Here is a 6,000-nt window from a genome sequence, read left to right as displayed (position 1 = left end):
AGGGGAGGCGGGGCAGCGGATATTCGGTGCGAGCTCCCGGTGATCTCCGAAGATGACGGAATTGGTACGAGACGTTTTTTTTCTCCGTTTTCAGGATTCCTCCAAGTTCTAGATGCAATTATTTATAAGTGTTTATTTTTTTTTTTCCAGACAATCAACAACTGTCAATTACAGCACATCCAGTACAGTAGGCTTACAAACCCATCTGTCCGTTTTCTAATGTCATAATTTATATCTAGGCCTACTACTGCACAAGCCAAGGCATTAGTTCATGTCAATCTTCCATAAATAGCCTGGTTCCGCGTTTATCGCACGATATGATGAAGAATGGCCGATAAAAATCATGTTGTAGATTGACTCAATTATTAATGTGAGACCATAGAGAATGCTAGAGGCCTCTAGTGTCCAAATGGCGATTTTAGGCATGGGCAGCGACATTGAAGGTTTTCACCATGCTCCTGACAGTTGAAAGTAGTCAGTTGGTTGAGGATTCCTATGGGTTGTAGCCTCAATGGAGCTTCCCATGTTGTCACAGACGCTATAATGACACCGGTATAAAGATGAGTCCTCTATCTATCTCTATGTGAGAGACGGAGCGACCATCGCTCCCAGCTCATCTCATGTTCTGTAGGCTCTCTGCCGTTTCCAGCTTGTCATTGGCCCATGGCTCGCAGTGGCTGTAAAAGTGTCTCCGAGTCGCTGGCATCGAACAGCCAATCATGTGAGCCCCCTCTGATGTCATTGTTGCAAAGAAAAAAGATGATGTCATTTCTATCCTAGGCCACAATAAACCAGACTACAGACTGCTCAATAAACCAGACTGCAGACTGCTCAATAAACAGGATACAGACTGCTCAATAAACAGGATACAGACTGCTCAATAAACCAGGATACAGACTGCTCAATAAACAGGATACAGACTGCTCAATAAACAGGATACAGACTGCTCAATAAACCAGACTGCAGACTGCTCAATAAACAGGATACAGACTGCTCAATAAACAGGATACAGACTGCTCAATAAACCAGACTGCAGACTGCTCAATAAACAGGATACAGACTGCTCAATAAACAGGATACAGACTGCTTAATAAACCAGGATACAGACTGCTCAATAAACAGGATACAGACTGCTCAATAAACAGGATACAGACTGCTCAATAAACAGGATACAGACTGCTCAATAAACAGGATACAGACTGCTCAATAAACAGGATACAGACTGCTCAATAAACAGGATACAGACTGCTCAATAAACAGGATACAGACTGCTCAATAAACAGGATACAGACTGCTCAATAAACCAGGATACAGACTGTTCAATTAACAGGATACAGACTGCTCAATTAACAGGATACAGACTGCTTAATAAACCAGGATACAGACTGCTCAATAAACAGGATACAGACTGCTCAATAAACAGGATACAGACTGCTCAATAAACAGGATACAGACTGCTCAATAAACAGGATACAGACTGCTCAATAAACCAGGATACAGACTGCTCAATTAACAGGATACAGACTGCTCAATTAACAGGATACAGACTGCTTAATAAACCAGGATACAGACTGCTCAATAAACAGGATACAGACTGCTCAATAAACAGGATACAGACTGCTCAATTAACAGGATACAGACTTGCTCCACAACAGCTCTCTCCTCTCACAGGATAAACACTAGACCTATTTATACACCTTCCAAATGGCAACCTATTTCCTTTATAGTGCACTACTTTCGACCAGAACTCTGGTAAAAGCTAGTGCACTACTTTCGACCAGAACTCTGGAAAAAGCTAGTGCACTACTTTCAACCAAAACACTGGGAAAAATCTAGTGCACTACTTTCAACCAGAACTCTGGGAAAAATCAAGTGCACTACTTTCAACCAGAACTCTGGTAAAAGCTAGTGCACTACTTTCGACCAGAACTCTGGTAAAAACTAGTGCACTATAAAGGCAATTGGATGTCATTTTGAATACAGTGTAGTGCATTCATTGCACTGTGACGGTGACAAACGGAGCCCACAAACTGTTAGGGCCTAAATAAAGCTGTACCAACAGCAGAGTACCAACAGCAGAGTCCCAACAGCAGAGTCCCAACAGCAGAGTCCCAACAGCAGAGTCCCAACAGCAGAGTCCCTACAGCAGAGTCCCAACAGCAGAGCCCCAACAGCAGAGCCCCAACAGCAGAGTCCCAACAGCAGAGTCCCTACAGCAGAGTCCCAACAGCAGAGTCCCAACAGCAGAGTCCCAACAGCAGAGTCCCAACAGCAGAGTCCCAACAGCAGAGTCCCAACAGAGTACCAACAGCAGAGTCCCAACAGAGTACCAACAGCAGAGTCCCAACAGAGTACCAACAGCAGAGTCCCAACACCTTACCACTGCTACACCTGGCTATCAGCAGAGTCCCAACACCTTACCACTGCTACACCTGGCTATCAGCAGAGTCCCAACACCTTACCACAACTACACCTGGCTATCAGCAGAGTCCCAACACCTTACCACCACTACACCTGGTTATCAGCAGAGTCCCAACACCTTACCACTGCTTACCACTGCTACACCTGGCTATCAGCAGAGTCCCAACACCTTACCACTGCTACACCTGGCTATCAGCAGAGTCCCAACACCTTACCACCACTACACCTGGTTATCAGCAGAGTCCCAACACCTTACCACTGCTTACCACTGTTACACCTGGTTATCAGCAGAGTCCCAACACCTTACCACAACTACACCTGGCTATCAGCAGAGTCCCAACACCTTACCACCACTACACCTGGTTATCAGCAGAGTCCCAACACCTTACCACCACTACACCTGGTTATCAGCAGAGTCCCAACACCTTACCACTGCTACACCTGGCTATCAGCAGAGTCCCAACACCTTACCACTGCTACACCTGGCTATCAGCAGAGTCCCAACACCTTACCACCACTACACCTGGCTATCAGCAGAGTCCCAACACCTTACCACAACTACACCTGGCTATCAGCAGAGTCCCAACACCTTACCACCACTACACCTGGCTATCAGCAGAGTCCCAACACCTTACCACAACTACACCTGGCTATCAGCAGAGTCCCAACACCTTACCACAACTACACCTGGTTATCAGCAGAGTCCCAACACCTTACCACTGCTACTCCTGGTTATCAGCAGAGTCCCAACACCTTACCACAACTACACCTGGCTATCAGCAGAGTCCCAACACCTTACCACAACTACACCTGGTTATCAGCAGAGTCCCAACACCTTACCACAACTACACCTGGCTATCAGCAGAGTCCCAACACCTTACCACCACTACACCTGGCTATCAGCAGAGTCCCAACACCTTACCACAACTACACCTGGCTATCAGCAGAGTCCCAACACCTTACCACTGCTACACCTGGTTATCAGCAGAGTCCCAACACCTTACCACCACTACACCTGGTTATCAGCAGAGTCCCAACACCTTACCACCACTACACCTGGTTATCAGCAGAGTCCCAACACCTTACCACTGCTACACCTGGTTATCAGCAGAGTCCCAACACCTTACCACCACTACACCTGGTTATCAGCAGAGTCCCAACACCTTACCACCACTACACCTGGCTATCAGCAGAGTCCCAACACCTTACCACAACTACACCTGGCTATCAGCAGAGTCCCAACACCTTACCACAACTACACCTGGTTATCAGCAGAGTCCCAACACCTTACCACTGCTACTCCTGGTTATCAGCAGAGTCCCAACACCTTACCACAACTACACCTGGCTATCAGCAGAGTCCCAACACCTTACCACAACTACACCTGGTTATCAGCAGAGTCCCAACACCTTACCACAACTACACCTGGCTATCAGCAGAGTCCCAACACCTTACCACCACTACACCTGGCTATCAGCAGAGTCCCAACACCTTACCACAACTACACCTGGCTATCAGCAGAGTCCCAACACCTTACCACTGCTACACCTGGCTATCAGCAGAGTCCCAACACCTTACCACTGCTACACCTGGCTATCAGCAGAGTCCCAACACCTTACCACCACTACACCTGGTTATCAGCAGAGTCCCAACACCTTACCACTGCTACACCTGGCTATCAGCAGAGTCCCAACACCTTACCACCACTACACCTGGCTATCAGCAGAGTCCCAACACCTTACCACTGCTACACCTGGCTATCAGCAGAGTCCCAACACCTTACCACCACTACACCTGGTTATCAGCAGAGTCCCAACACCTTACCACCACTACACCTGGTTATCAGCAGAGTCCCAACACCTTACCACAACTACACCTGGTTATCAGCAGAGTCCCAACACCTTACCACCACTACACCTGGTTATCAGCAGAGTCCCAACACCTTACCACCACTACACCTGGCTATCAGCAGAGTCCCAACACCTTACCACCACTACACCTGGTTATCAGCAGAGTCCCAACACCTTACCACCACTACACCTGGTTATCAGCAGAGTCCCAACACCTTACCACTGCTACACCTGGCTATCAGCAGAGTCCCAACACCTTACCACCACTACACCTGGTTATCAGCAGAGTCCCAACACCTTACCACTGCTACACCTGGCTATCAGCAGAGTCCCAACACCTTACCACCACTACACCTGGTTATCAGCAGAGTCCCAACACCTTACCACTGCTTACCACTGCTACACCTGGCTATCAGCAGAGTCCCAACACCTTACCACTGCTACACCTGGCTATCAGCAGAGTCCTAACACCTTACCACCACTACACCTGGTTATCAGCAGAGTCCCAACACCTTACCACTGCTTACCACTGCTACACCTGGCTATCAGCAGAGTCCCAACACCTTACCACTGCTACACCTGGCTATCAGCAGAGTCCCAACACCTTACCACAACTACACCTGGCTATCAGCAGAGTCCCAACACCTTACCACCACTACACCTGGTTATCAGCAGAGTCCCAACACCTTACCACAACTACACCTGGCTATCAGCAGAGTCCCAACACCTTACCACTGCTACACCTGGTTATCAGCGGAGTCCCAACACCTTACCACTGCTACACCTGGCTATCAGCAGAGTCCCAACACCTTACCACAACTACACCTGGCTATCAGCAGAGTCCCAACACCTTACCACAACTACACCTGGCTATCAGCAGAGTCCCAACACCTTACCACAACTACACCTGGCTATCAGCAGAGTCCCAACACCTTACCACAACTACACCTGGCTATCAGCAGAGTCCCAACACCTTACCACCACTACACCTGGCTATCAGCAGAGTCCCAACACCTTACCACAACTACACCTGGCTATCAGCAGAGTCCCAACACCTTACCACCACTACACCTGGTTATCAGCAGAGTCCCAACACCTTACCACTGCTACACCTGGCTATCAGCAGAGTCCCAACACCTTACCACTGCTACACCTGGCTATCAGCAGAGTCCCAACACCTTACCACAACTACACCTGGCTATCAGCAGAGTCCCAACACCTTACCACAACTACACCTGGTTATCAGCAGAGTCCCAACACCTTACCACAACTACACCTGGCTATCAGCAGAGTCCCAACACCTTACCACAACTACACCTGGCTATCAGCAGAGTCCCAACACCTTACCACAACTACACCTGGTTATCAGCAGAGTCCCAACACCTTACCACAACTACACCTGGCTATCAGCAGAGTCCCAACACCTTACCACAACTACACCTGGTTATCAGCAGAGTCCCAACACCTTACCACAACTACACCTGGCTATCAGCAGAGTCCCAACACCTTACCACAACTACACCTGGCTATCAGCAGAGTCCCAACACCTTACCACAACTACACCTGGTTATCAGCAGAGTCCCAACACCTTACCACAACTACACCTGGTTATCAGCAGAGTCCCAACACCTTACCACAACTACACCTGGCTATCAGCAGAGTCCCAACACCTTACCACCACTACACCTGGTTATCAGCAGAGTCCCAACACCTTACCACAACTACACCT

Source organism: Oncorhynchus clarkii, chromosome 33 (assembly GCF_045791955.1).
Source record: "Oncorhynchus clarkii lewisi isolate Uvic-CL-2024 chromosome 33, UVic_Ocla_1.0, whole genome shotgun sequence".
NCBI lineage: Eukaryota > Metazoa > Chordata > Actinopteri > Salmoniformes > Salmonidae > Oncorhynchus > Oncorhynchus clarkii.
Note: the sequence above shows the minus strand (reverse complement) of the source record.